The sequence below is a fragment of the Carassius gibelio genome, chromosome A11 (genome assembly GCF_023724105.1).
Source record: "Carassius gibelio isolate Cgi1373 ecotype wild population from Czech Republic chromosome A11, carGib1.2-hapl.c, whole genome shotgun sequence".
NCBI lineage: Eukaryota > Metazoa > Chordata > Actinopteri > Cypriniformes > Cyprinidae > Carassius > Carassius gibelio.
Window position 1 is genome coordinate 26278175 of NC_068381.1, and position 27997 is coordinate 26306171.

Genomic DNA, 27997 nt, shown 5'->3' on the forward strand with positions numbered 1-27997 from the left:
AATGCCTAGAGAGTTGCCTTTTCTTTTGGACTTTATAGAAAAAAAACACAACAACAAAATAAGCCGGAGAAAAACAAGCACAGAGCGAGCCAGCCAGGAGTCGAACCTAGAATCTTCTGATCCGTAGTCAGATACGTTATCCATTGTGCCACTGGCCCACCAAAAGTAAAGACCCCCGATTGTTACAGACTTGTTGGTTTTCGATGTGACGGTGGCAAGCATTGATGTCTGCTCATTCTCACCTTGTTATCAGGAGAACAGACTACCAGCCCTCCAGCCCTCCAGCCCTCCAGCCCACCAGCCCAGCAGCCCACGAGCCCTCCAGCCCACCATCCCTCCCTGGTGGTCTAGTGGTTAGGATTCGGCGCTCTCACCGCCGCGGCCCGGGTTCGATTCCCGGTCAGGGAAAGCTCTTTTGCCTTCCAATTGTGGACTGCGAATTCAAGCTCTGCTGACAGCTGTGAGAAAGCCAGCTCCAAGCCAAAACATTGGTGGGAACATGAAAAAAACACCTCCTTCGAGCTGGAGTTGAACCAGCGACCTAAGGATGACCAACACTCCAACCTACAGTCCTCCGCTCTACCAGCTGAGCTATCGAAGGGGCTAAGGGCTAGTCAGAACCTCGACATATCAGGGTTCTGTAGCTCTACTGCTGGCCAAAAAGTCACTTCTGGTGCAGGAAGATTTGCTGGATTTTTGAGGAGGGAAGCAAAAAGGAGCATGCATTCCCATACCGGGAGTTGAACCCAGGCCGCCTGGGTGAAAACCAGGAATCCTAACCGCTAGACCATATGGGATCTGGACACTTTAAACTGGCCATGGGCTTCTGGCGCACTTTCCATACATGTGGTCAGCGTGGGCGCAGGACCTTGTAGTGGCCTGTTGCTTTAGTTCTGTGACTGTAACAATGTGATAATAATTTGGCAAAACAAGAATTATCCAAAAGGACGGTTTTCTGAATTATATAGTGTTGTATGCATTCAGGGAATCTGTTTTTTCACTCAACCCGGGGGTTCAGTGTATTTGGGCAGATTCCTGTGATTGCAGAATTGATTCCTCAAACTGGTAATTAAGCTCTTGTCCAAGTGAAAATACTCGTGTCATCCATTTGAAAACACACACAGCAACCTTTATCTAGAGGAAACTGGAGTCAACCCCTGGCTGCGTACAAGAAAACCAGGAATCCTAACTGCTAGACCATATGGGAACTGGCCAGCTTTAACTGGCCACAAGCTTGTGGGCCACTTTCCATAAATGTGGCCAGTGTGGGCGCAGGGTTTTGTAGTGGCCTGTTGCTTTTGGTGTGTGACTGTAACAATGTGATAATAATTTGGCAATACAAGAATCATCCGAAGGGACGGTTTACTGAAATATATAGTGTTGCATGCATTCAAGGGACATGTTTGTTGACTCACACATGGTTCAGTTTTTTGGCCAGAATCCTGTGATTGCTGAATTTATACCTCGAACTGGTAATTAAGGTCTTGTCCAGGTGAAAATACTTTTGTCATGCATCTGAAAACACACATGGCAACCGTTATCTAGAGGAAAAACTGCCTATTGTCGGTCTGTCAAGGTTCAAAACTGACATGTTGTGAGGTTAATAATGAAAGTGAGACCAATTTTTAATATGCTGATTATTCGCTCGTTCAGTTTAATGCAGATTACAAATTATTCTCAATGTCCAGGTGGCAATTAGTGATAAGGCTTCAAAATGGCAAGCCTGTGACATCAAAACCACATGGCATTGCACCCTTCAAAGTAGTAAAGCGGTTACAGAGTAGCGATGAAATTGTTCTTTCTAGAATCAACTGGCCCACCAGCCTGCATTTTGTGAGACGAATGGCAATACCAAAGCATGTCCGTGTCTCCCCTAGACATCGGAATGGGTGTGCAGAATGTGCCTTTTTTTGGAAAAAATAGAAGAATGCCTAGAGAGTTGCCTTTTCTTTTGGACTTTGGAGAAAAAAAACACAACAACAAAATAAGCCGGAGAAAAACAAGCACAGAGCGAGCCAGCCAGGAGTCGAACCTAGAATCTTCTGATCCATAGTCAGACGCGTTATCCATTGCGCCACTGGCCCACCAATAGTAAAGAGCCCCGATTGTTACAGACTTGTTGGTTTTCGATGTGACGGTGGCAAGCATTGATGTCTGCTCATTCTCACCTTGTTATCAGGAGAACAGACTACCAGCCCTCCAGCCCACCAGCCCACCAGCCCTCCAGCCCACCAGGCCACGAGCCCTCCAGCCCTCCTGCCCACCAGCCCACGAGCCCTCCAGCCCACGAGCCCTCCAGCCCACCATCCCTCCCTGGTGGTCTAGTGGTTAGGATTCGGCGCTCTCACCGCCGCGGCCCGGGTTCGATTCCCGGTCAGGGAAAGCTCTTTTGCCTTCCAATTGTGGACTGCGAATTCAAGCTCTGCTGACAGCTGTGAGAAAGCCATCTCCAAGCCAAAACATTGGTGGGAACATGAAAAAAACACCTCCTTCGAGCCGGAGTTGAACCAGCGACCTAAGGATGGCCAACACTCCAACCTACAGTCCTCCGCTCTACCAGCTGAGCTATCGAAGGGGCTAAGGGCTAGTCAGAACCTCGACATATCAGGGTTCTGTAGCTCTACTGCTGGCCAAAAAGTCACTTCTGGTGCAGGAAGATTTGCTGGATCAGAACCTCAATATATCAGGGTTCTGTAGCTCTACTGCTGGCCAAAAAGTCACTTCTGGTGCAGGAAGATTTGCTGGATTTTTGAGGAGGGAAGCAAAAAGGAGCATGCATTCCCATACCGGGAGTTGAACCCGGGCTGCCTGGGTGAAAACCAGGAATCCTAACCGCTAGACCATATGGGATTTGGACACTTTAAACTGGCCATGGGCTTCTGGCGCACTTTCCATACATGTGGTCAGCGTGGGCGCAGGACCTTGTAGTGGCCTGTTGCTTTAGTTCTGTGACTGTAACAATGTGATAATAATTTGGCAAAACAAGAATTATGCAAAAGGACGGTTTTCTGAATTATATAGTGTTGTATGCATTCAGGGAATCTGTTTTTTCACTCAACCCGGGGGTTCAGTGTATTTGGGCAGATTCCTGTGATTGCAGAATTGATTCCTCAAACTGGTAATTAAGCTCTTGTCCAAGTGAAAATACTCGTGTCATCCATTTGAAAACACACACGGCAACCTTTATCTAGAGGAAAAACTGGAGTCAACCCCTGGCTGCGTACGAGAAAACCAGGAATCCTAACTGCTAGACCATATGGGAACTGGCCAGCTTTAACTGGCCACAAGCTTGTGGGCCACTTTCCATAAATGTGGCCAGTGTGGGCGCAGGGTTTTGTAGTGGCCTGTTGCTTTTGGTGTGTGACTGTAACAATGTGATAATAATTTGGCAATACAAGAATCATCCGAAGGGACGGTTTACTGAAATATATAGTGTTGCATGCATTCAAGGGACATGTTTGTTGACTCACACATGGTTCAGTTTTTTGGCCAGAATCCTGTGATTGCTGAATTTATACCTCGAACTGGTAATTAAGGTCTTGTCCAGGTTAAAATACTTGTGTCATGCATCTGAAAACACACATGGCAACCGTTATCTAGAGGAAAAACTGCCTATCGTCGGTCTGTCAAGGTACAAAACTGACATGTTGTGAGGTTAATAATGAAAGTGAGACCAATTTTTAATATGCTGATTATTCGCTCGTTCAGTTTAATGCAGATTACAAATTATTCTCAATGTCCAGGTGGCAATTAGTGATAAGGCTTCAAAATGGCAAGCCTGTGACATCAAAACCACATGGCATTGCACCCTTCAAAGTAGTAAAGCGGTTACAGAGTAGCGATGAAATTGTTCATTCTAGAATCAACTGGCCCACCAGCCTGCATTTTGTGAGACGAATGGCAATACCAAAGCATGTCCGTGTCTCCCCTAGACATCGGAATGGGTGTGCAGAATGTGCCTTTTTTTGGAAAAAATAGAAGAATGCCTAGAGAGTTGCCTTTTCTTTTGGACTTTATAGAAAAAAAACACAACAACAAAATAAGCCGGAGAAAAACAAGCACAGAGCGAGCCAGCCAGGAGTCGAACCTAGAATCTTCTGATCCATAGTCAGACGCGTTATCCATTGCGCCACTGGCCCACCAATAGTAAAGAGCCCCGATTGTTACAGACTTGTTGGTTTTCGATGTGACGGTGGCAAGCATTGATGTCTGCTCATTCTCACCTTGTTATCAGGAGAACAGACTACCAGCCCTCCAGCCCACCAGCCCACCAGCCCACCAGCCCACCAGCCCTCCAGCCCACCAGGCCACGAGCCCTCCAGCCCTCCTGCCCACCAGCCCACGAGCCCTCCAGCCCACGAGCCCTCCAGCCCACCATCCCTCCCTGGTGGTCTAGTGGTTAGGATTCGGCGCTCTCACCGCCGCGGCCCGGGTTCGATTCCCGGTCAGGGAAAGCTCTTTTGCCTTCCAATTGTGGACTGCGAATTCAAGCTCTGCTGACAGCTGTGAGAAAGCCAGCTCCAAGCCAAAACATTGGTGGGAACATGAAAAAAACACCTCCTTCGAGCCGGAGTTGAACCAGCGACCTAAGGATGGCCAACACTCCAACCTACAGTCCTCCGCTCTACCAGCTGAGCTATCGAAGGGGCTAAGGGCTAGTCAGAACCTCGACATATCAGGGTTCTGTAGCTCTACTGCTGGCCAAAAAGTCACTTCTGGTGCAGGAAGATTTGCTGGATTTTTGAGGAGGGAAGCAAAAAGGAGCCTGCATTCCGATACCGGGAGTTGAACCCGGGCCGCCTGGGTGAAAACCAGGAATCCTAACCGCTAGACCATATGGGATCTGGACACTTTAAACTGGCCATGGGCTTCTGGGGCACTTTCCATACATGTGGTCAGCGTGGGCGCAGGACCTTGTAGTGGCCTGTTGCTTTAGTTCTGTGACTGTAACAATATGATAATAATTTGGCAAAACAAGAATTATCCAAAAGGACGGTTTTCTGAATTATATAGTGTTGTATGCATTCAGGGAATCTGTTTTTTCACTCAACCCGGGGGTTCAGTGTATTTGGGCAGATTCCTGTGATTGCAGAATTGATTCCTCAAACTGGTAATTAAGCTCTTGTCCAAGTGAAAAGACTCGTGTCATCCATTTGAAAACACACACGGCAACCTTTATCTAGAGGAAAAACTGGAGTCAACCCCTGGCTGCGTACGAGAAAACCAGGAATCCTAACTGCTAGACCATATGGGAACTGGCCAGCTTTAACTGGCCACAAGCTTGTGGGCCACTTTCCATAAATGTGGCCAGTGTGGGCGCAGGGTTTTGTAGTGGCCTGTTGCTTTTGGTGTGTGACTGTAACAATGTGATAATAATTTGGCAATACAAGAATCATCCGAAGGGACGGTTTACTGAAATATATAGTGTTGCATGCATTCAAGGGACATGTTTGTTGACTCACACATGGTTCAGTTTTTTGGCCAGAATCCTGTGATTGCTGAATTTATACCTCGAACTGGTAATTAAGGTCTTGTCCAGGTGAAAATACTTGTGTCATGCATCTGAAAACACACATGGCAACCGTTATCTAGAGGAAAAACTGCCTATCGTCGGTCTGTCAAGGTACAAAACTGACATGTTGTGAGGTTAATAATGAAAGTGAGACCAATTTTTAATATGCTGATTATTCGCTCGTTCAGTTTAATGCAGATTACAAATTATTCTCAATGTCCAGGTGGCAATTAGTGATAAGGCTTCAAAATGGCAAGCCTGTGACATCAAAACCACATGGCATTGCACCCTTCAAAGTAGTAAAGCGGTTACAGAGTAGCGATGAAATTGTTCATTCTAGAATCAACTGGCCCACCAGCCAGCATTTTGTGAGATGAATGGCAATACCAAAGCATGTCCGTGTCTCCCCTAGACATCGGAATGGGTGTGCAGAATGTGCCTTTTTTTGGAAAAAATAGAAGAATGCCTAGACAGTTGCCTTTTCTTTTTGACTTTGGAGAAAAAAAACACAACAACAAAATAAGCCGGAGAAAAACAAGCACATAGCGAGCCAGCCAGGAGTCGAACCTAGAATCTTCTGATCCGTAGTCAGACACGTTATCCATTGCGCCACTGGCCCACCATTAGTAAAGACCCCCGATTGTTACAGACTTGTTGGTTTTCGATGTGACGGTGGCAAGCATTGATGTCTACTCATTCTCACCTTGTTATCAGGAGAACAGACTACTAGCCCTCCAGCCCACCAGCCCACCAGCCCACGAGCCCTCCAGCCCTCCTGCCCACCAGCCCACGAGCCCTCCAGCCCACGAGCCCTCCAGCCCACCATCCCTCCCTTGTGGTCTAGTGGTTAGGAGTCGGCGCTCTCACAGCCGCGGCCCGGGTTCGATTCCCGGTCAGGGAAAGCTCTTTTGCCTTCCAATTGTGGACTGCGAATTCAAGCTCTGCTGACAGCTGTGAGAAAGCCAGCTCCAAGCCAAAACATTGGTGGGAACATGAAAAAAACACCTCCTTCGAGCCGGAGTTGATCCAGCGACCTAAGGATGGCCAACACTCCAACCTACAGTCCTCCGCTCTACCAGCTGAGCTATCGAAGGGGCTAAGGGCTAGTCAGAACCTCGACATATCAGGGTTCTGTAGCTCTACTGCTGGCCAAAAAGTCACTTCTGGTGCAGGAAGATTTGCTGGATTTTTGAGGAGGGAAGCAAAAAGGAGCATGCATTCCCATACCGGGAGTTGAACCCGGGCCGCCTGGGTGAAAACCAGGAATCCTAACCGCTAGACCATATGGGATTTGGACACTTTAAACTGGCCATGGGCTTCTGGCGCACTTTCCATACATGTGGTCAGCGTGGGCGCAGGACCTTGTAGTGGCCTGTTGCTTTAGTTCTGTGACTGTAACAATGTGATAATAATTTGGCAAAACAAGAATTATGCAAAAGGACGGTTTTCTGAATTATATAGTGTTGTATGCATTCAGGGAATCTGTTTTTTCACTCAACCCGGGGGTTCAGTGTATTTGGGCAGATTCCTGTGATTGCAGAATTGATTCCTCAAACTGGTAATTAAGCTCTTGTCCAAGTGAAAATACTCGTGTCATCCATTTGAAAACACACACGGCAACCTTTATCTAGAGGAAAAACTGGAGTCAACCCCTGGCTGCGTACGAGAAAACCAGGAATCCTAACTGCTAGACCATATGGGAACTGGCCAGCTTTAACTGGCCACAAGCTTGTGGGCCACTTTCCATAAATGTGGCCAGTGTGGGCGCAGGGTTTTGTAGTGGCCTGTTGCTTTTGGTGTGTGACTGTAACAATGTGATAATAATTTGGCAATACAAGAATCATCCGAAGGGACGGTTTACTGAAATATATAGTGTTGCATGCATTCAAGGGACATGTTTGTTGACTCACACATGGTTCAGTTTTTTGGCCAGAATCCTGTGATTGCTGAATTTATACCTCGAACTGGTAATTAAGGTCTTGTCCAGGTGAAAATACTTGTGTCATGCATCTGAAAACACACATGGCAACCGTTATCTAGAGGAAAAACTGCCTATCGTCGGTCTGTCAAGGTACAAAACTGACATGTTGTGAGGTTAATAATGAAAGTGAGACCAATTTTTAATATGCTGATTATTCGCTCGTTCAGTTTAATGCAGATTACAAATTATTCTCAATGTCCAGGTGGCAATTAGTGATAAGGCTTCAAAATGGCAAGCCTGTGACATCAAAACCACATGGCATTGCACCCTTCAAAGTAGTAAAGCGGTTACAGAGTAGCGATGAAATTGTTCATTCTAGAATCAACTGGCCCACCAGCCTGCATTTTGTGAGACGAATGGCAATACCAAAGCATGTCCGTGTCTCCCCTAGACATCGGAATGGGTGTGCAGAATGTGCCTTTTTTTGGAAAAAATAGAAGAATGCCTAGAGAGTTGCCTTTTCTTTTGGACTTTATAGAAAAAAACACAACAACAAAATAAGCCGGAGAAAAACAAGCACAGAGCGAGCCAGCCAGGAGTCGAACCTAGAATCTTCTGATCCGTAGTCAGATACGTTATCCATTGTGCCACTGGCCCACCAAAAGTAAAGACCCCCGATTGTTACAGACTTGTTGGTTTTCGATGTGACGGTGGCAAGCATTGATGTCTGCTCATTCTCACCTTGTTATCAGGAGAACAGACTACCAGCCCTCCAGCCCTCCAGCCCTCCAGCCCACCAGCCCAGCAGCCCACGAGCCCTCCAGCCCACCATCCCTCCCTGGTGGTCTAGTGGTTAGGATTCGGCGCTCTCACCGCCGCGGCCCGTGTTCGATTCCCGGTCAGGGAAAGCTCTTTTGCCTTCCAATTGTGGACTGCGAATTCAAGCTCTGCTGACAGCTGTGAGAAAGCCAGCTCCAAGCCAAAACATTGGTGGGAACATGAAAAAAACACCTCCTTCGAGCTGGAGTTGAACCAGCGACCTAAGGATGACCAACACTCCAACCTACAGTCCTCCGCTCTACCAGCTGAGCTATCGAAGGGGCTAAGGGCTAGTCAGAACCTCGACATATCAGGGTTCTGTAGCTCTACTGCTGGCCAAAAAGTCACTTCTGGTGCAGGAAGATTTGCTGGATTTTTGAGGAGGGAAGCAAAAAGGAGCATGCATTCCCATACCGGGAGTTGAACCCAGGCCGCCTGGGTGAAAACCAGGAATCCTAACCGCTAGACCATATGGGATCTGGACACTTTAAACTGGCCATGGGCTTCTGGCGCACTTTCCATACATGTGGTCAGCGTGGGCGCAGGACCTTGTAGTGGCCTGTTGCTTTAGTTCTGTGACTGTAACAATGTGATAATAATTTGGCAAAACAAGAATTATCCAAAAGGACGGTTTTCTGAATTATATAGTGTTGTATGCATTCAGGGAATCTGTTTTTTCACTCAACCCGGGGGTTCAGTGTATTTGGGCAGATTCCTGTGATTGCAGAATTGATTCCTCAAACTGGTAATTAAGCTCTTGTCCAAGTGAAAATACTCGTGTCATCCATTTGAAAACACACACAGCAACCTTTATCTAGAGGAAAAACTGGAGTCAACCCCTGGCTGCGTACAAGAAAACCAGGAATCCTAACTGCTAGACCATATGGGAACTGGCCAGCTTTAACTGGCCACAAGCTTGTGGGCCACTTTCCATAAATGTGGCCAGTGTGGGCGCAGGGTTTTGTAGTGGCCTGTTGCTTTTGGTGTGTGACTGTAACAATGTGATAATAATTTGGCAATACAAGAATCATCCGAAGGGACGGTTTACTGAAATATATAGTGTTGCATGCATTCAAGGGACATGTTTGTTGACTCACACATGGTTCAGTTTTTTGGCCAGAATCCTGTGATTGCTGAATTTATACCTCGAACTGGTAATTAAGGTCTTGTCCAGGTGAAAATACTTTTGTCATGCATCTGAAAACACACATGGCAACCGTTATCTAGAGGAAAAACTGCCTATTGTCGGTCTGTCAAGGTTCAAAACTGACATGTTGTGAGGTTAATAATGAAAGTGAGACCAATTTTTAATATGCTGATTATTCGCTCGTTCAGTTTAATGCAGATTACAAATTATTCTCAATGTCCAGGTGGCAATTAGTGATAAGGCTTCAAAATGGCAAGCCTGTGACATCAAAACCACATGGCATTGCACCCTTCAAAGTAGTAAAGCGGTTACAGAGTAGCGATGAAATTGTTCTTTCTAGAATCAACTGGCCCACCAGCCTGCATTTTGTGAGACGAATGGCAATACCAAAGCATGTCCGTGTCTCCCCTAGACATCGGAATGGGTGTGCAGAATGTGCCTTTTTTTGGAAAAAATAGAAGAATGCCTAGAGAGTTGCCTTTTCTTTTGGACTTTGGAGAAAAAAAACACAACAACAAAATAAGCCGGAGAAAAACAAGCACAGAGCGAGCCAGCCAGGAGTCAAACCTAGAATCTTCTGATCCATAGTCAGACGCGTTATCCATTGCGCCACTGGCCCACCAATAGTAAAGAGCCCCGATTGTTACAGACTTGTTGGTTTTCGATGTGACGGTGGCAAGCATTGATGTCTGCTCATTCTCACCTTGTTATCAGGAGAACAGACTACCAGCCCTCCAGCCCACCAGCCCACCAGCCCTCCAGCCCACCAGGCCACGAGCCCTCCAGCCCTCCTGCCCACCAGCCCACGAGCCCTCCAGCCCACGAGCCCTCCAGCCCACCATCCCTCCCTGGTGGTCTAGTGGTTAGGATTCGGCGCTCTCACCGCCGCGGCCCGGGTTCGATTCCCGGTCAGGGAAAGCTCTTTTGCCTTCCAATTGTGGACTGCGAATTCAAGCTCTGCTGACAGCTGTGAGAAAGCCATCTCCAAGCCAAAACATTGGTGGGAACAGTGAAAAAAACACCTCCTTCGAGCCGGAGTTGAACCAGCGACCTAAGGATGGCCAACACTCCAACCTACAGTCCTCCGCTCTACCAGCTGAGCTATCGAAGGGGCTAAGGGCTAGTCAGAACCTCGACATATCAGGGTTCTGTAGCTCTACTGCTGGCCAAAAAGTCACTTCTGGTGCAGGAAGATTTGCTGGATCAGAACCTCAATATATCAGGGTTCTGTAGCTCTACTGCTGGCCAAAAAGTCACTTCTGGTGCAGGAAGATTTGCTGGATTTTTGAGGAGGGAAGCAAAAAGGAGCATGCATTCCCATACCGGGAGTTGAACCCGGGCTGCCTGGGTGAAAACCAGGAATCCTAACCGCTAGACCATATGGGATTTGGACACTTTAAACTGGCCATGGGCTTCTGGCGCACTTTCCATACATGTGGTCAGCGTGGGCGCAGGACCTTGTAGTGGCCTGTTGCTTTAGTTCTGTGACTGTAACAATGTGATAATAATTTGGCAAAACAAGAATTATGCAAAAGGACGGTTTTCTGAATTATATAGTGTTGTATGCATTCAGGGAATCTGTTTTTTCACTCAACCCGGGGGTTCAGTGTATTTGGGCAGATTCCTGTGATTGCAGAATTGATTCCTCAAACTGGTAATTAAGCTCTTGTCCAAGTGAAAATACTCGTGTCATCCATTTGAAAACACACACGGCAACCTTTATCTAGAGGAAAAACTGGAGTCAACCCCTGGCTGCGTACGAGAAAACCAGGAATCCTAACTGCTAGACCATATGGGAACTGGCCAGCTTTAACTGGCCACAAGCTTGTGGGCCACTTTCCATAAATGTGGCCAGTGTGGGCGCAGGGTTTTGTAGTGGCCTGTTGCTTTTGGTGTGTGACTGTAACAATGTGATAATAATTTGGCAATACAAGAATCATCCGAAGGGACGGTTTACTGAAATATATAGTGTTGCATGCATTCAAGGGACATGTTTGTTGACTCACACATGGTTCAGTTTTTTGGCCAGAATCCTGTGATTGCTGAATTTATACCTCGAACTGGTAATTAAGGTATTGTCCAGGTGAAAATACTTGTGTCATGCATCTGAAAACACACATGGCAACCGTTATCTAGAGGAAAAACTGCCTATCGTCGGTCTGTCAAGGTACAAAACTGACATGTTGTGAGGTTAATAATGAAAGTGAGACCAATTTTTAATATGCTGATTATTCGCTCGTTCAGTTTAATGCAGATTACAAATTATTCTCAATGTCCAGGTGGCAATTAGTGATAAGGCTTCAAAATGGCAAGCCTGTGACATCAAAACCACATGGCATTGCACCCTTCAAAGTAGTAAAGCGGTTACAGAGTAGCGATGAAATTGTTCATTCTAGAATCAACTGGCCCACCAGCCTGCATTTTGTGAGACGAATGGCAATACCAAAGCATGTCCGTGTCTCCCCTAGACATCGGAATGGGTGTGCAGAATGTGCCTTTTTTGGAAAAAATAGAAGAATGCCTAGAGAGTTGCCTTTTCTTTTGGACTTTGGAGAAAAAAAACACAACAACAAAATAAGCCGGAGAAAAACATGCACAGAGCGAGCCAGCCAGGAGTCGAACCTAGAATCTTCTGATCCGTAGTCAGATGCGTTATCCATTGCGCCACTGGCCCACCAAAAGTAAAGACCCCCGATTGTTACAGACTTGTTGGTTTTCGATGTGACGGTGGCAAGCATTGATGTCTGCTCATTCTCACCTTGTTATCAGGAGAACAGACTACCAGCCCTCCAGCCCTCCAGCCCTCCAGCCCACCAGCCCAGCAGCCCACGAGCCCTCCAGCCCACCATCCCTCCCTGGTGGTCTAGTGGTTAGGATTCGGCGCTCTCACCGCCGCGGCCCGTGTTCGATTCCAGGTCAGGGAAAGCTCTTTTGCCTTCCAATTGTGGACTGCGAATTCAAGCTCTGCTGACAGCTGTGAGAAAGCCAGCTCCAAGCCAAAACATTGGTGGGAACATGAAAAAAACACCTCCTTCGAGCTGGAGTTGAACCAGCGACCTAAGGATGACCAACACTCCAACCTACAGTCCTCCGCTCTACCAGCTGAGCTATCGAAGGGGCTAAGGGCTAGTCAGAACCTCGACATATCAGGGTTCTGTAGCTCTACTGCTGGCCAAAAAGTCACTTCTGGTGCAGGAAGATTTGCTGGATTTTTGAGGAGGGAAGCAAAAAGGAGCATGCATTCCCATACCGGGAGTTGAACCCAGGCCGCCTGGGTGAAAACCAGGAATCCTAACCGCTAGACCATATGGGATCTGGACACTTTAAACTGGCCATGGGCTTCTGGCGCACTTTCCATACATGTGGTCAGCGTGGGCGCAGGACCTTGTAGTGGCCTGTTGCTTTAGTTCTGTGACTGTAACAATGTGATAATAATTTGGCAAAACAAGAATTATCCAAAAGGACGGTTTTCTGAATTATATAGTGTTGTATGCATTCAGGGAATCTGTTTTTTCACTCAACCCGGGGGTTCAGTGTATTTGGGCAGATTCCTGTGATTGCAGAATTGATTCCTCAAACTGGTAATTAAGCTCTTGTCCAAGTGAAAATACTCGTGTCATCCATTTGAAAACACACACAGCAACCTTTATCTAGAGGAAAAACTGGAGTCAACCCCTGGCTGCGTACAAGAAAACCAGGAATCCTAACTGCTAGACCATATGGGAACTGGCCAGCTTTAACTGGCCACAAGCTTGTGGGCCACTTTCCATAAATGTGGCCAGTGTGGGCGCAGGGTTTTGTAGTGGCCTGTTGCTTTTGGTGTGTGACTGTAACAATGTGATAATAATTTGGCAATACAAGAATCATCCGAAGGGACGGTTTACTGAAATATATAGTGTTGCATGCATTCAAGGGACATGTTTGTTGACTCACACATGGTTCAGTTTTTTGGCCAGAATCCTGTGATTGCTGAATTTATACCTCGAACTGGTAATTAAGGTCTTGTCCAGGTGAAAATACTTTTGTCATGCATCTGAAAACACACATGGCAACCGTTATCTAGAGGAAAAACTGCCTATTGTCGGTCTGTCAAGGTTCAAAACTGACATGTTGTGAGGTTAATAATGAAAGTGAGACCAATTTTTAATATGCTGATTATTCGCTCGTTCAGTTTAATGCAGATTACAAATTATTCTCAATGTCCAGGTGGCAATTAGTGATAAGGCTTCAAAATGGCAAGCCTGTGACATCAAAACCACATGGCATTGCACCCTTCAAAGTAGTAAAGCGGTTACAGAGTAGCGATGAAATTGTTCTTTCTAGAATCAACTGGCCCACCAGCCTGCATTTTGTGAGACGAATGGCAATACCAAAGCATGTCCGTGTCTCCCCTAGACATCGGAATGGGTGTGCAGAATGTGCCTTTTTTGGAAAAAATAGAAGAATGCCTAGAGAGTTGCCTTTTCTTTTGGACTTTGGAGAAAAAAAACACAACAACAAAATAAGCCGGAGAAAAACAAGCACAGAGCGAGCCAGCCAGGAGTCGAACCTAGAATCTTCTGATCCATAGTCAGACGCGTTATCCATTGCGCCACTGGCCCACCAATAGTAAAGAGCCCCGATTGTTACAGACTTGTTGGTTTTCGATGTGACGGTGGCAAGCATTGATGTCTGCTCATTCTCACCTTGTTATCAGGAGAACAGACTACCAGCCCTCCAGCCCACCAGCCCACCAGCCCTCCAGCCCACCAGCCCACCAGCCCTCCAGCCCACCAGGCCACGAGCCCTCCAGCCCTCCTGCCCACCAGCCCACGAGCCCTCCAGCCCACGAGCCCTCCAGCCCACCATCCCTCCCTGGTGGTCTAGTGGTTAGGATTCGGCGCTCTCACCGCCGCGGCCCGGGTTCGATTCCCGGTCAGGGAAAGCTCTTTTGCCTTCCAATTGTGGACTGCGAATTCAAGCTCTGCTGACAGCTGTGAGAAAGCCATCTCCAAGCCAAAACATTGGTGGGAACATGAAAAAAACACCTCCTTCGAGCCGGAGTTGAACCAGCGACCTAAGGATGGCCAACACTCCAACCTACAGTCCTCCGCTCTACCAGCTGAGCTATCGAAGGGGCTAAGGGCTAGTCAGAACCTCGACATATCAGGGTTCTGTAGCTCTACTGCTGGCCAAAAAGTCACTTCTGGTGCAGGAAGATTTGCTGGATCAGAACCTCAATATATCAGGGTTCTGTAGCTCTACTGCTGGCCAAAAAGTCACTTCTGGTGCAGGAAGATTTGCTGGATTTTTGAGGAGGGAAGCAAAAAGGAGCATGCATTCCCATACCGGGAGTTGAACCCGGGCTGCCTGGGTGAAAACCAGGAATCCTAACCGCTAGACCATATGGGATTTGGACACTTTAAACTGGCCATGGGCTTCTGGCGCACTTTCCATACATGTGGTCAGCGTGGGCGCAGGACCTTGTAGTGGCCTGTTGCTTTAGTTCTGTGACTGTAACAATGTGATAATAATTTGGCAAAACAAGAATTATGCAAAAGGACGGTTTTCTGAATTATATAGTGTTGTATGCATTCAGGGAATCTGTTTTTTCACTCAACCCGGGGGTTCAGTGTATTTGGGCAGATTCCTGTGATTGCAGAATTGATTCCTCAAACTGGTAATTAAGCTCTTGTCCAAGTGAAAATACTCGTGTCATCCATTTGAAAACACACACGGCAACCTTTATCTAGAGGAAAAACTGGAGTCAACCCCTGGCTGCGTACGAGAAAACCAGGAATCCTAACTGCTAGACCATATGGGAACTGGCCAGCTTTAACTGGCCACAAGCTTGTGGGCCACTTTCCATAAATGTGGCCAGTGTGGGCGCAGGGTTTTGTAGTGGCCTGTTGCTTTTGGTGTGTGACTGTAACAATGTGATAATAATTTGGCAATACAAGAATCATCCGAAGGGACGGTTTACTGAAATATATAGTGTTGCATGCATTCAAGGGACATGTTTGTTGACTCACACATGGTTCAGTTTTTTGGCCAGAATCCTGTGATTGCTGAATTTATACCTCGAACTGGTAATTAAGGTATTGTCCAGGTGAAAATACTTGTGTCATGCATCTGAAAACACACATGGCAACCGTTATCTAGAGGAAAAACTGCCTATCGTCGGTCTGTCAAGGTACAAAACTGACATGTTGTGAGGTTAATAATGAAAGTGAGACCAATTTTTAATATGCTGATTATTCGCTCGTTCAGTTTAATGCAGATTACAAATTATTCTCAATGTCCAGGTGGCAATTAGTGATAAGGCTTCAAAATGGCAAGCCTGTGACATCAAAACCACATGGCATTGCACCCTTCAAAGTAGTAAAGCGGTTACAGAGTAGCGATGAAATTGTTCATTCTAGAATCAACTGGCCCACCAGCCTGCATTTTGTGAGACGAATGGCAATACCAAAGCATGTCCGTGTCTCCCCTAGACATCGGAATGGGTGTGCAGAATGTGCCTTTTTTTGGAAAAAATAGAAGAATGCCTAGAGAGTTGCCTTTTCTTTTGGACTTTGGAGAAAAAAAACACAACAACAAAATAAGCCGGAGAAAAACATGCACAGAGCGAGCCAGCCAGGAGTCGAACCTAGAATCTTCTGATCCGTAGTCAGATGCGTTATCCATTGCGCCACTGGCCCACCAAAAGTAAAGACCCCCGATTGTTACAGACTTGTTGGTTTTCGATGTGACGGTGGCAAGCATTGATGTCTGCTCATTCTCACCTTGTTATCAGGAGAACAGACTACCAGCCCTCCAGCCCTCCAGCCCTCCAGCCCACCAGCCCAGCAGCCCACGAGCCCTCCAGCCCACCATCCCTCCCTGGTGGTCTAGTGGTTAGGATTCGGCGCTCTCACCGCCGCGGCCCGTGTTCGATTCCAGGTCAGGGAAAGCTCTTTTGCCTTCCAATTGTGGACTGCGAATTCAAGCTCTGCTGACAGCTGTGAGAAAGCCAGCTCCAAGCCAAAACATTGGTGGGAACATGAAAAAAACACCTCCTTCGAGCTGGAGTTGAACCAGCGACCTAAGGATGACCAACACTCCAACCTACAGTCCTCCGCTCTACCAGCTGAGCTATCGAAGGGGCTAAGGGCTAGTCAGAACCTCGACATATCAGGGTTCTGTAGCTCTACTGCTGGCCAAAAAGTCACTTCTGGTGCAGGAAGATTTGCTGGATTTTTGAGGAGGGAAGCAAAAAGGAGCATGCATTCCCATACCGGGAGTTGAACCCAGGCCGCCTGGGTGAAAACCAGGAATCCTAACCGCTAGACCATATGGGATCTGGACACTTTAAACTGGCCATGGGCTTCTGGCGCACTTTCCATACATGTGGTCAGCGTGGGCGCAGGACCTTGTAGTGGCCTGTTGCTTTAGTTCTGTGACTGTAACAATGTGATAATAATTTGGCAAAACAAGAATTATCCAAAAGGACGGTTTTCTGAATTATATAGTGTTGTATGCATTCAGGGAATCTGTTTTTTCACTCAACCCGGGGGTTCAGTGTATTTGGGCAGATTCCTGTGATTGCAGAATTGATTCCTCAAACTGGTAATTAAGCTCTTGTCCAAGTGAAAATACTCGTGTCATCCATTTGAAAACACACACAGCAACCTTTATCTAGAGGAAAAACTGGAGTCAACCCCTGGCTGCGTACAAGAAAACCAGGAATCCTAACTGCTAGACCATATGGGAACTGGCCAGCTTTAACTGGCCACAAGCTTGTGGGCCACTTTCCATAAATGTGGCCAGTGTGGGCGCAGGGTTTTGTAGTGGCCTGTTGCTTTTGGTGTGTGACTGTAACAATGTGATAATAATTTGGCAATACAAGAATCATCCGAAGGGACGGTTTACTGAAATATATAGTGTTGCATGCATTCAAGGGACATGTTTGTTGACTCACACATGGTTCAGTTTTTTGGCCAGAATCCTGTGATTGCTGAATTTATACCTCGAACTGGTAATTAAGGTCTTGTCCAGGTGAAAATACTTTTGTCATGCATCTGAAAACACACATGGCAACCGTTATCTAGAGGAAAAACTGCCTATTGTCGGTCTGTCAAGGTTCAAAACTGACATGTTGTGAGGTTAATAATGAAAGTGAGACCAATTTTTAATATGCTGATTATTCGCTCGTTCAGTTTAATGCAGATTACAAATTATTCTCAATGTCCAGGTGGCAATTAGTGATAAGGCTTCAAAATGGCAAGCCTGTGACATCAAAACCACATGGCATTGCACCCTTCAAAGTAGTAAAGCGGTTACAGAGTAGCGATGAAATTGTTCTTTCTAGAATCAACTGGCCCACCAGCCTGCATTTTGTGAGACGAATGGCAATACCAAAGCATGTCCGTGTCTCCCCTAGACATCGGAATGGGTGTGCAGAATGTGCCTTTTTTGGAAAAAATAGAAGAATGCCTAGAGAGTTGCCTTTTCTTTTGGACTTTGGAGAAAAAAAACACAACAACAAAATAAGCCGGAGAAAAACAAGCACAGAGCGAGCCAGCCAGGAGTCGAACCTAGAATCTTCTGATCCATAGTCAGACGCGTTATCCATTGCGCCACTGGCCCACCAATAGTAAAGAGCCCCGATTGTTACAGACTTGTTGGTTTTCGATGTGACGGTGGCAAGCATTGATGTCTGCTCATTCTCACCTTGTTATCAGGAGAACAGACTACCAGCCCTCCAGCCCACCAGCCCACCAGCCCTCCAGCCCACCAGCCCACCAGCCCTCCAGCCCACCAGGCCACGAGCCCTCCAGCCCTCCTGCCCACCAGCCCACGAGCCCTCCAGCCCACGAGCCCTCCAGCCCACCATCCCTCCCTGGTGGTCTAGTGGTTAGGATTCGGCGCTCTCACCGCCGCGGCCCGGGTTCGATTCCCGGTCAGGGAAAGCTCTTTTGCCTTCCAATTGTGGACTGCGAATTCAAGCTCTGCTGACAGCTGTGAGAAAGCCATCTCCAAGCCAAAACATTGGTGGGAACATGAAAAAAACACCTCCTTCGAGCCGGAGTTGAACCAGCGACCTAAGGATGGCCAACACTCCAACCTACAGTCCTCCGCTCTACCAGCTGAGCTATCGAAGGGGCTAAGGGCTAGTCAGAACCTCGACATATCAGGGTTCTGTAGCTCTACTGCTGGCCAAAAAGTCACTTCTGGTGCAGGAAGATTTGCTGGATCAGAACCTCAATATATCAGGGTTCTGTAGCTCTACTGCTGGCCAAAAAGTCACTTCTGGTGCAGGAAGATTTGCTGGATTTTTGAGGAGGGAAGCAAAAAGGAGCATGCATTCCCATACCGGGAGTTGAACCCGGGCTGCCTGGGTGAAAACCAGGAATCCTAACCGCTAGACCATATGGGATTTGGACACTTTAAACTGGCCATGGGCTTCTGGCGCACTTTCCATACATGTGGTCAGCGTGGGCGCAGGACCTTGTAGTGGCCTGTTGCTTTAGTTCTGTGACTGTAACAATGTGATAATAATTTGGCAAAACAAGAATTATGCAAAAGGACGGTTTTCTGAATTATATAGTGTTGTATGCATTCAGGGAATCTGTTTTTTCACTCAACCCGGGGGTTCAGTGTATTTGGGCAGATTCCTGTGATTGCAGAATTGATTCCTCAAACTGGTAATTAAGCTCTTGTCCAAGTGAAAATACTCGTGTCATCCATTTGAAAACACACACGGCAACCTTTATCTAGAGGAAAAACTGGAGTCAACCCCTGGCTGCGTACGAGAAAACCAGGAATCCTAACTGCTAGACCATATGGGAACTGGCCAGCTTTAACTGGCCACAAGCTTGTGGGCCACTTTCCATAAATGTGGCCAGTGTGGGCGCAGGGTTTTGTAGTGGCCTGTTGCTTTTGGTGTGTGACTGTAACAATGTGATAATAATTTGGCAATACAAGAATCATCCGAAGGGACGGTTTACTGAAATATATAGTGTTGCATGCATTCAAGGGACATGTTTGTTGACTCACACATGGTTCAGTTTTTTGGCCAGAATCCTGTGATTGCTGAATTTATACCTCGAACTGGTAATTAAGGTATTGTCCAGGTGAAAATACTTGTGTCATGCATCTGAAAACACACATGGCAACCGTTATCTAGAGGAAAAACTGCCTATCGTCGGTCTGTCAAGGTACAAAACTGACATGTTGTGAGGTTAATAATGAAAGTGAGACCAATTTTTAATATGCTGATTATTCGCTCGTTCAGTTTAATGCAGATTACAAATTATTCTCAATGTCCAGGTGGCAATTAGTGATAAGGCTTCAAAATGGCAAGCCTGTGACATCAAAACCACATGGCATTGCACCCTTCAAAGTAGTAAAGCGGTTACAGAGTAGCGATGAAATTGTTCATTCTAGAATCAACTGGCCCACCAGCCTGCATTTTGTGAGACGAATGGCAATACCAAAGCATGTCCGTGTCTCCCCTAGACATCGGAATGGGTGTGCAGAATGTGCCTTTTTTTGGAAAAAATAGAAGAATGCCTAGAGAGTTGCCTTTTCTTTTGGACTTTGGAGAAAAAAAACACAACAACAAAATAAGCCGGAGAAAAACATGCACAGAGCGAGCCAGCCAGGAGTCGAACCTAGAATCTTCTGATCCGTAGTCAGATGCGTTATCCATTGCGCCACTGGCCCACCAAAAGTAAAGACCCCCGATTGTTACAGACTTGTTGGTTTTCGATGTGACGGTGGCAAGCATTGATGTCTGCTCATTCTCACCTTGTTATCAGGAGAACAGACTACCAGCCCTCCAGCCCTCCAGCCCACCATCCCTCCCTGGTGGTCTAGTGGTTAGGATTCGGCGCTCTCACCGCCGCGGCCCGGGTTCGATTCCCGGTCAGGGAAAGCTCTTTTGCCTTCCAATTGTGGACTGCGAATTCAAGCTCTGCTGACAGCTGTGAGAAAGCCAGCTCCAAGCCAAAACATTGGTGGGAACATGAAAAAAACACCTCCTTCGAGCCGGAGTTGAACCAGCGACCTAAGGATGGCCAACACTCCAACCTACAGTCCTCCGCTCTACCAGCTGAGCTATCGAAGGGGCTAAGGGCTAGTCAGAACCTCGACATATCAGGGTTCTGTAGCTCTACTGCTGGCCAAAAAGTCACTTCTGGTGCAGGAAGATTTGCTGGATTTTTGAGGAGGGAAGCAAAAAGGAGCATGCATTCCCATACCGGGAGTTGAACCCGGGCCGCCTGGGTGAAAACCAGGAATCCTAACCGCTAGACCACCAGGGAGGGATGGTGGGCTGGAGGGCTGGTGGGCTGGTGGGCTGAAGGGCTGGTAGTCTGTTCTCCTGATAACAAGGTGAGAATGAGCAGACATCAATGCTTGCCACCGTCACTTCGAAAACCAACAAGTCTGTAACAATCGGGGGTCTTTACTATTGGTGGGCCAGTGGCGCAATGGATAACGCGTCTGACTACGGATCAGAAGATTCTAGGTTCGACTCCTGGCTGGCTCGCTCTGTGCTTGTTTTTCTCCGGCTTATTTTGTTGTTGTGTTTTTTTTCTCCAAAGTCCAAAAGAAAAGGCAACTCTCTAGGCATTCTTCTATTTTTTCCAAAAAAAGGCACATTCTGCACACCCATTCCGATGTCTAGGGGAGACACGGACATGCTTTGGTATTGCCACTCGTCTCACAAAATGCAGGCTGGTGGGCCAGTTGATTCTAGAAAGAACAATTTCAACGCTACTCTGTAACCGCTTTACTACTCTGAAGGGTGCAATGCCATGTGGTTTTGATGTCACAGGCTTGCCATTTTGAAGCCTTATCACTAATTGCCACCTGGACATTGAGAATAATTTGTAATCTGCATTAAACTGAACGAGCGAATAATCAGCAATTTTGCGGATTAAAAATTGGTCTCACTTTCATTATTAACCTCACAACATGTCAGTTTTGTACCTTGACAGACCGACGATAGGCAGTTTTTCCTCTAGATAACGGTTGCCATGTGTGTTTTCAGATGCATGACACAAGTATTTTCACCTGGACAAGACCTTAATTACCAGTTCGAGGTATAAATTCAGCAATCACAGGATTCTGGCCAAAAAACTGAACCATGTGTGAGTCAACAAACATGTCCCTTGAATGCATGCAACACTATATATTTCAGTAAACCGTCCCTTCGGATGATTCTTGTATTGCCAAATTATTATCACATTGTTACAGTCACACACCAAAAGCAACAGGCCACTACAAAACCCTGCGCCCACACTGGCCACATTTATGGAAAGTGGCCCACAAGCTTGTGGCCAGTTAAAGCTGGCCAGTTCCCATATGGTCTAGCAGTTAGGATTCCTGGTTTTCTCGTACGCAGCCAGGGGTTGACTCCAGTTTTTCCTCTAGATAAAGGTTGCCGTGTGTGTTTTCAAATGGATGACACGAGTATTTTCACTTGGACAAGAGCTTAATTACCAGTTTGAGGAATCAATTCTGCAATCACAGGAATCTGCCCAAATACACTGAACCCCCGGGTTGAGTGAAAAAACAGATTCCCTGAATGCATACAACACTATATAATTCAGAAAACCGTCCTTTTGCATAATTCTTGTTTTGCCAAATTATTATCACATTGTTACAGTCACAGAAGTAAAGCAACAGGCCACTACAAGGTCCTGCGCCCACGCTGACCACATGTATGGAAAGTGCGCCAGAAGCCCATGGCCAGTTTAAAGTGTCCAAATCCCATATGGTCTAGCGGTTAGGATTCCTGGTTTTCACCCAGGCGGCCCGGGTTCAACTCCCGGTATGGGAATACATGCTCCTTTTTGCTTCCCTCCTCAAAAATCCAGCAAATCTTCCTGCACCAGAAGTGACTTTTTGGCCAGCAGTAGAGCTACAGAACCCTGATATGTCGAGGTTCTGACTAGCCCTTAGCCCCTTCGATAGCTCAGCTGGTAGAGCGGAGGACTGTAGGTTGGAGTGTTGGCCATCCTTAGGTCGCTGGTTCAACTCCGGCTCGAAGGAGGTGTTTTTTTCATGTTCCCACCAATGTTTTGGCTTGGAGCTGGCTTTCTCACAGCTGTCAGCAGAGCTTGAATTCGCAGTCCACAATTGGAAGGCAAAAGAGCTTTCCCTGACCGGGAATCGAACCCGGGCCGCGGCGGTGAGAGCGCCGAATCCTACCACTAGACCACCAGGGAGGGATGGTGGGCTGGAGGGCTGGAGGGCTGGTGGGCTGGAGGGCTGGTAGTCTGTTCTCCTGATAACAAGGTGAGAATGAGCAGACATCAATGCTTGCCACCGTCACATCGAAAACCAACAAGTCTGTAAAAATCGGGGGTCTTTACTATTGGTGGGCCAGTGGCGCAATGGATAACGCGTCTGACTACGGATCAGAAGATTCTAGGTTCTACTCCTGGCTGGCTCGCTCTGTGCTTGTTTTTCTCCGGCTTATTTTGTTGTTGTGTTTTTTTTCTCCAAAGTCCAAAAGAAAAGGCAACTCTCTAGGCATTCTTCTATTTTTTCCAAAAAAAGGCACATTCTGCACACCCATTCCGATGTCTAGGGGAGACACGGACATGCTTTGGTATTGCCACTCGTCTCACAAAATGCAGGCTGGTGGGCCAGTTGATTCTAGAAAGAACAATTTCAACGCTACTCTGTAACCGCTTTACTACTTTGAAGGGTGCAATGCCATGTGGTTTTGATGTCACAGGCTTGCCATTTTGAAGCCTTATCACTAATTGCCACCTGGACATTGAGAATAATTTGTAATCTGCATTAAACTGAACGAGCGAATAATCAGCAATTTTGCGGATTAAAAATTGGTCTCACTTTCATTATTAACCTCACAACATGTCAGTTTTGTACCTTGACAGACCGACGATAGGCAGTTTTTCCTCTAGATAACGGTTGCCATGTGTGTTTTCAGATGCATGACACAAGTATTTTCACCTGGACAAGACCTTAATTACCAGTTCGAGGTATAAATTCAGCAATCACAGGATTCTGGCCAAAAAACTGAACCATGTGTGAGTCAACAAACATGTCCCTTGAATGCATGCAACACTATATATTTCAGTAAACCGTCCCTTCGGATGATTCTTGTATTGCCAAATTATTATCACATTGTTACAGTCACACACCAAAAGCAACAGGCCACTACAAAACCCTGCGCCCACACTGGCCACATTTATGGAAAGTGGCCCACAAGCTTGTGGCCAGTTAAAGCTGGCCAGTTCCCATATGGTCTAGCAGTTAGGATTCCTGGTTTTCTCGTACGCAGCCAGGGGTTGACTCCAGTTTTTCCTCTAGATAAAGGTTGCCGTGTGTGTTTTCAAATGGATGACACGAGTATTTTCACTTGGACAAGAGCTTAATTACCAGTTTGAGGAATCAATTCTGCAATCACAGGAATCTGCCCAAATACACTGAACCCCCGGGTTGAGTGAAAAAACAGATTCCCTGAATGCATACAACACTATATATTTCAGTAAACCGTCCCTTCGGATGATTCTTGTATTGCCAAATTATTATCACATTGTTACAGTCACACACCAAAAGCAACAGGCCACTACAAAACCCTGCGCCCACACTGGCCACATTTATGGAAAGTGGCCCACAAGCTTGTGGCCAGTTAAAGCTGGCCAGTTCCCATATGGTCTAGCAGTTAGGATTCCTGGTTTTCTCGTACGCAGCCAGGGGTTGACTCCAGTTTTTCCTCTAGATAAAGGTTGCCGTGTGTGTTTTCAAATGGATGACACGAGTATTTTCACTTGGACAAGAGCTTAATTACCAGTTTGAGGAATCAATTCTGCAATCACAGGAATCTGCCCAAATACACTGAACCCCCGGGTTGAGTGAAAAAACAGATTCCCTGAATGCATACAACACTATATAATTCAGAAAACCGTCCTTTTGCATAATTCTTGTTTTGCCAAATTATTATCACATTGTTACAGTCACAGAACTAAAGCAACAGGCCACTACAAGGTCCTGCGCCCACGCTGACCACATGTATGGAAAGTGCGCCAGAAGCCCATGGCCAGTTTAAAGTGTCCAAATCCCATATGGTCTAGCGGTTAGGATTCCTGGTTTTCACCCAGGCGGCCCGGGTTCAACTCCCGGTATGGGAATGCATGCTCCTTTTTGCTTCCCTCCTCAAAAATCCAGCAAATCTTCCTGCACCAGAAGTGACTTTTTGGCCAGCAGTAAAGCTACAGAACCCTGATATGTCGAGGTTCTGATCCAGCAAATCTTCCTGCACCAGAAGTGACTTTTTGGCCAGCAGTAGAGCTACAGAACCCTGATATGTCGAGGTTCTGACTAGCCCTTAGCCCCTTCGATAGCTCAGCTGGTAGAGCGGGGGACTGTAGGTTGGATTGTTGGCCATCCTTAGGTCGCTGGTTCAACTCCGGCTCGAAGGAGGTGTTTTTTTCATGTTCCCACCAATGTTTTGGCTTGGAGCTGGCTTTCTCACAGCTGTCAGCAGAGCTTGAATTCGCAGTCCACAATTGGAAGGCAAAAGAGCTTTCCCTGACCGGGAATCGAACCCGGGCCGCGGCGGTGAGAGCGCCGAATCCTAACCACTAGACCACCAGGGAGGGATGGTGGGCTGGAGGGCTCGTGGGCTGCTGGGCTGGTGGGCTGGTGGGCTGGAGGGCTGGTAGTCTGTTCTCCTGATAACAAGGTGAGAATGAGCAGACATCAATGCTTGCCACCGTCACATCGAAAACCAACAAGTCTGTAACAATCGGGGGTCTTTACTATTGGTGGGCCAGTGGCGCAATGGATAACGCGTCTGACTACGGATCAGAAGATTCTAGGTTCGACTCCTGGCTGGCTCGCTCTGTGCTTGTTTTTCTCCGGCTTATTTTGTTGTTGTGTTTTTTTTCTCCAAAGTCCAAAAGAAAAGGCAACTCTCTAGGCATTCTTCTATTTTTTCCAAAAAAAGGCACATTCTGCACACCCATTCCGATGTCTAGGGGAGACACGGACATGCTTTGGTATTGCCACTCGTCTCACAAAATGCAGGCTGGTGGGCCAGTTGATTCTAGAAAGAACAATTTCAACGCTACTCTGTAACCGCTTTACTACTTTGAAGGGTGCAATGCCATGTGGTTTGGATGTCACAGGCTTGCCATTTTGAAGCCTTATCACTAATTGCCACCTGGACATTGAGAATAATTTGTAATCTGCATTAAACTGAACGAGCGAATAATCAGCAATTTTGCGGATTAAAAATTGGTCTCACTTTCATTATTAACCTCACAACATGTCAGTTTTGTACCTTGACAGACCGACGATAGGCAGTTTTTCCTCTAGATAACGGTTGCCATGTGTGTTTTCAGATGCATGACACAAGTATTTTCACCTGGACAAGACCTTAATTACCAGTTCGAGGTATAAATTCAGCAATCACAGGATTCTGGCCAAAAAACTGAACCATGTGTGAGTCAACAAACATGTCCCTTGAATGCATGCAACACTATATATTTCAGTAAACCGTCCCTTCGGATGATTCTTGTATTGCCAAATTATTATCACATTGTTACAGTCACACACCAAAAGCAACAGGCCACTACAAAACCCTGCGCCCACACTGGCCACATTTATGGAAAGTGGCCCACAAGCTTGTGGCCAGTTAAAGCTGGCCAGTTCCCATATGGTCTAGCAGTTAGGATTCCTGGTTTTCTCGTACGCAGCCAGGGGTTGACTCCAGTTTTTCCTCTAGATAAAGGTTGCCGTGTGTGTTTTCAAATGGATGACACGAGTATTTTCACTTGGACAAGAGCTTAATTACCAGTTTGAGGAATCAATTCTGCAATCACAGGAATCTGCCCAAATACACTGAACCCCCGGGTTGAGTGAAAAAACAGATTCCCTGAATGCATACAACACTATATAATTCAGAAAACCGTCCTTTTGCATAATTCTTGTTTTGCCAAATTATTATCACATTGTTACAGTCACAGAACTAAAGCAACAGGCCACTACAAGGTCCTGCGCCCACGCTGACCACATGTATGGAAAGTGCGCCAGAAGCCCATGGCCAGTTTAAAGTGTCCAAATCCCATATGGTCTAGCGGTTAGGATTCCTGGTTTTCACCCAGGCGGCCTGGGTTCAACTCCCGGTATGGGAATGCATGCTCCTTTTTGCTTCCCTCCTCAAAAATCCAGCAAATCTTCCTTCACCAGAAGTGACTTTTTGGCCAGCAGTAAAGCTACAGAACCCTGATATGTCGAGGTTCTGATCCAGCAAATCTTCCTGCACCAGAAGTGACTTTTTGGCCAGCAGTAGAGCTACAGAACCCTGATATGTCGAGGTTCTGACTAGCCCTTAGCCCCTTCGATAGCTCAGCTGGTAGAGCGGAGGACTGTAGGTTGGATTGTTGGCCATCCTTAGGTCGCTGGTTCAACTCCGGCTCGAAGGAGGTGTTTTTTTCATGTTCCCACCAATGTTTTGGCTTGGAGCTGGCTTTCTCACAGCTGTCAGCAGAGCTTGAATTCGCAGTCCACAATTGGAAGGCAAAAGAGCTTTCCCTGACCGGGAATCGAACCCGGGCCGCGGCGGTGAGAGCGCCGAATCCTAACCACTAGACCACCAGGGAGGGATGGTGGGCTGGAGGGCTCGTGGGCTGCTGGGCTGGTGGGCTGGAGGGCTGGAGGGCTGGTAGTCTGTTCTCCTGATAACAAGGTGAGAATGAGCAGACATCAATGCTTGCCACCGTCACATCGAAAACCAACAAGTCTGTAACAATCGGGGGTCTTTACTTTTGGTGGGCCAGTTGCGCAATGGATAACGCGTCTGACTACGGATCAGAAGATTCTAGGTTCGACTCCTGGCTGGCTCGCTCTGTGCTTGTTTTTCTCCGGCTTATTTTGTTGTTGTGTTTTTTTTCTCCAAAGTCCAAAAGAAAAGGCAACTCTCTAGGCATTCTTCTATTTTTTCCAAAAAAAGGCACATTCTGCACACCCATTCCGATGTCTAGGGGAGACGCGGACATGCTTTGGTATTGCCATTCGTCTCACAAAATGCAGGCTGGTGGGCCAGTTGATTCTAGAATGAACAATTTCATCGCTACTCTGTAACCGCTTTACTACTTTGAAGGGTGCAATGCCATGTGGTTTTGATGTCACAGGCTTGCCATTTTGAAGCCTTATCACTAATTGCCACCTGGACATTGAGAGTAATTTGTAATCTGCATTAAACTGAACGAGCGAATAATCAGCAATTTTGCGGATTAAAAATTGGTCTCACTTTCATTATTAACCTCACAACATGTCAGTTTTGTACCTTGACAGACCGACGATAGGCAGTTTTTCCTCTAGATAACGGTTGCCATGTGTGTTTTCAGATGCATGACACAAGTATTTTCACCCGGACAAGACCTTAATTACCAGTTCGAGGTATAAATTCAGCAATCACAGGATTCTGGCCAAAAAACTGAACCCCCGGGTTGAGTGAAAAAACAGATTCCCTGAATGCATACAACACTATATAATTCAGAAAACCGTCCTTTTGCATAATTCTTGTTTTGCCAAATTATTATCACATTGTTACAGTCACAGAACTAAAGCAACAGGCCACTACAAGGTCCTG

General features: G+C 46.7%; 30 non-coding genes across 30 annotated transcripts; 11 read left to right on the top strand and 19 right to left on the bottom strand.

The window, feature by feature from the left end:
• Window positions 1-336: 336 nt before the first annotated feature.
• trnae-cuc (transfer RNA glutamic acid (anticodon CUC)) lies at window positions 337-408 on the top strand. Its single transcript has one exon. It is a non-coding gene; the product is annotated as a tRNA-Glu (tRNA).
• A 105-nt stretch (window positions 409-513) lies between these two features.
• Window positions 514-601, bottom strand: trnay-gua (transfer RNA tyrosine (anticodon GUA)). The gene is given in 2 exon segments: window positions 514-549; window positions 565-601. It is a non-coding gene; the product is annotated as a tRNA-Tyr (tRNA).
• Window positions 602-2011: 1410 nt separating this feature from the next.
• On the bottom strand, window positions 2012-2084 carry trnah-aug (transfer RNA histidin (anticodon AUG)). The gene has a single exon. It is a non-coding gene; the product is annotated as a tRNA-His (tRNA).
• A 226-nt stretch (window positions 2085-2310) lies between these two features.
• Window positions 2311-2382, top strand: trnae-cuc (transfer RNA glutamic acid (anticodon CUC)). The gene has a single exon. It is a non-coding gene; the product is annotated as a tRNA-Glu (tRNA).
• A 105-nt stretch (window positions 2383-2487) lies between these two features.
• trnay-gua (transfer RNA tyrosine (anticodon GUA)) lies at window positions 2488-2575 on the bottom strand. The gene is given in 2 exon segments: window positions 2488-2523; window positions 2539-2575. It is a non-coding gene; the product is annotated as a tRNA-Tyr (tRNA).
• A 1491-nt stretch (window positions 2576-4066) lies between these two features.
• On the bottom strand, window positions 4067-4139 carry trnah-aug (transfer RNA histidin (anticodon AUG)). Its single transcript has one exon. It is a non-coding gene; the product is annotated as a tRNA-His (tRNA).
• Window positions 4140-4381: 242 nt separating this feature from the next.
• On the top strand, window positions 4382-4453 carry trnae-cuc (transfer RNA glutamic acid (anticodon CUC)). The gene has a single exon. It is a non-coding gene; the product is annotated as a tRNA-Glu (tRNA).
• Window positions 4454-4558: 105 nt separating this feature from the next.
• Window positions 4559-4646, bottom strand: trnay-gua (transfer RNA tyrosine (anticodon GUA)). Its single transcript is given in 2 exon segments — window positions 4559-4594; window positions 4610-4646. It is a non-coding gene; the product is annotated as a tRNA-Tyr (tRNA).
• A 2084-nt stretch (window positions 4647-6730) lies between these two features.
• trnae-uuc (transfer RNA glutamic acid (anticodon UUC)) lies at window positions 6731-6802 on the bottom strand. The gene has a single exon. It is a non-coding gene; the product is annotated as a tRNA-Glu (tRNA).
• A 1643-nt stretch (window positions 6803-8445) lies between these two features.
• trnay-gua (transfer RNA tyrosine (anticodon GUA)) lies at window positions 8446-8533 on the bottom strand. Its single transcript is given in 2 exon segments — window positions 8446-8481; window positions 8497-8533. It is a non-coding gene; the product is annotated as a tRNA-Tyr (tRNA).
• Window positions 8534-9945: 1412 nt separating this feature from the next.
• trnah-aug (transfer RNA histidin (anticodon AUG)) lies at window positions 9946-10018 on the bottom strand. The gene has a single exon. It is a non-coding gene; the product is annotated as a tRNA-His (tRNA).
• A 226-nt stretch (window positions 10019-10244) lies between these two features.
• Window positions 10245-10316, top strand: trnae-cuc (transfer RNA glutamic acid (anticodon CUC)). Its single transcript has one exon. It is a non-coding gene; the product is annotated as a tRNA-Glu (tRNA).
• A 106-nt stretch (window positions 10317-10422) lies between these two features.
• Window positions 10423-10510, bottom strand: trnay-gua (transfer RNA tyrosine (anticodon GUA)). The gene is given in 2 exon segments: window positions 10423-10458; window positions 10474-10510. It is a non-coding gene; the product is annotated as a tRNA-Tyr (tRNA).
• Window positions 10511-12428: 1918 nt separating this feature from the next.
• trnay-gua (transfer RNA tyrosine (anticodon GUA)) lies at window positions 12429-12516 on the bottom strand. The gene is given in 2 exon segments: window positions 12429-12464; window positions 12480-12516. It is a non-coding gene; the product is annotated as a tRNA-Tyr (tRNA).
• A 1411-nt stretch (window positions 12517-13927) lies between these two features.
• On the bottom strand, window positions 13928-14000 carry trnah-aug (transfer RNA histidin (anticodon AUG)). Its single transcript has one exon. It is a non-coding gene; the product is annotated as a tRNA-His (tRNA).
• Window positions 14001-14250: 250 nt separating this feature from the next.
• Window positions 14251-14322, top strand: trnae-cuc (transfer RNA glutamic acid (anticodon CUC)). The gene has a single exon. It is a non-coding gene; the product is annotated as a tRNA-Glu (tRNA).
• A 105-nt stretch (window positions 14323-14427) lies between these two features.
• trnay-gua (transfer RNA tyrosine (anticodon GUA)) lies at window positions 14428-14515 on the bottom strand. The gene is given in 2 exon segments: window positions 14428-14463; window positions 14479-14515. It is a non-coding gene; the product is annotated as a tRNA-Tyr (tRNA).
• Window positions 14516-16434: 1919 nt separating this feature from the next.
• On the bottom strand, window positions 16435-16522 carry trnay-gua (transfer RNA tyrosine (anticodon GUA)). The gene is given in 2 exon segments: window positions 16435-16470; window positions 16486-16522. It is a non-coding gene; the product is annotated as a tRNA-Tyr (tRNA).
• A 1411-nt stretch (window positions 16523-17933) lies between these two features.
• trnah-aug (transfer RNA histidin (anticodon AUG)) lies at window positions 17934-18006 on the bottom strand. The gene has a single exon. It is a non-coding gene; the product is annotated as a tRNA-His (tRNA).
• Window positions 18007-18256: 250 nt separating this feature from the next.
• Window positions 18257-18328, top strand: trnae-cuc (transfer RNA glutamic acid (anticodon CUC)). The gene has a single exon. It is a non-coding gene; the product is annotated as a tRNA-Glu (tRNA).
• Window positions 18329-18433: 105 nt separating this feature from the next.
• On the bottom strand, window positions 18434-18521 carry trnay-gua (transfer RNA tyrosine (anticodon GUA)). The gene is given in 2 exon segments: window positions 18434-18469; window positions 18485-18521. It is a non-coding gene; the product is annotated as a tRNA-Tyr (tRNA).
• Window positions 18522-20223: 1702 nt separating this feature from the next.
• On the top strand, window positions 20224-20295 carry trnae-cuc (transfer RNA glutamic acid (anticodon CUC)). Its single transcript has one exon. It is a non-coding gene; the product is annotated as a tRNA-Glu (tRNA).
• A 105-nt stretch (window positions 20296-20400) lies between these two features.
• trnay-gua (transfer RNA tyrosine (anticodon GUA)) lies at window positions 20401-20488 on the bottom strand. The gene is given in 2 exon segments: window positions 20401-20436; window positions 20452-20488. It is a non-coding gene; the product is annotated as a tRNA-Tyr (tRNA).
• A 350-nt stretch (window positions 20489-20838) lies between these two features.
• trnar-acg (transfer RNA arginine (anticodon ACG)) lies at window positions 20839-20911 on the top strand. Its single transcript has one exon. It is a non-coding gene; the product is annotated as a tRNA-Arg (tRNA).
• A 1224-nt stretch (window positions 20912-22135) lies between these two features.
• On the top strand, window positions 22136-22207 carry trnae-uuc (transfer RNA glutamic acid (anticodon UUC)). The gene has a single exon. It is a non-coding gene; the product is annotated as a tRNA-Glu (tRNA).
• A 317-nt stretch (window positions 22208-22524) lies between these two features.
• Window positions 22525-22595, bottom strand: trnae-cuc (transfer RNA glutamic acid (anticodon CUC)). Its single transcript has one exon. It is a non-coding gene; the product is annotated as a tRNA-Glu (tRNA).
• Window positions 22596-24458: 1863 nt separating this feature from the next.
• On the top strand, window positions 24459-24530 carry trnae-uuc (transfer RNA glutamic acid (anticodon UUC)). Its single transcript has one exon. It is a non-coding gene; the product is annotated as a tRNA-Glu (tRNA).
• A 396-nt stretch (window positions 24531-24926) lies between these two features.
• Window positions 24927-24998, bottom strand: trnae-cuc (transfer RNA glutamic acid (anticodon CUC)). Its single transcript has one exon. It is a non-coding gene; the product is annotated as a tRNA-Glu (tRNA).
• A 170-nt stretch (window positions 24999-25168) lies between these two features.
• Window positions 25169-25241, top strand: trnar-acg (transfer RNA arginine (anticodon ACG)). Its single transcript has one exon. It is a non-coding gene; the product is annotated as a tRNA-Arg (tRNA).
• Window positions 25242-26933: 1692 nt separating this feature from the next.
• Window positions 26934-27005, bottom strand: trnae-cuc (transfer RNA glutamic acid (anticodon CUC)). The gene has a single exon. It is a non-coding gene; the product is annotated as a tRNA-Glu (tRNA).
• Window positions 27006-27997: the final 992 nt, after the last annotated feature.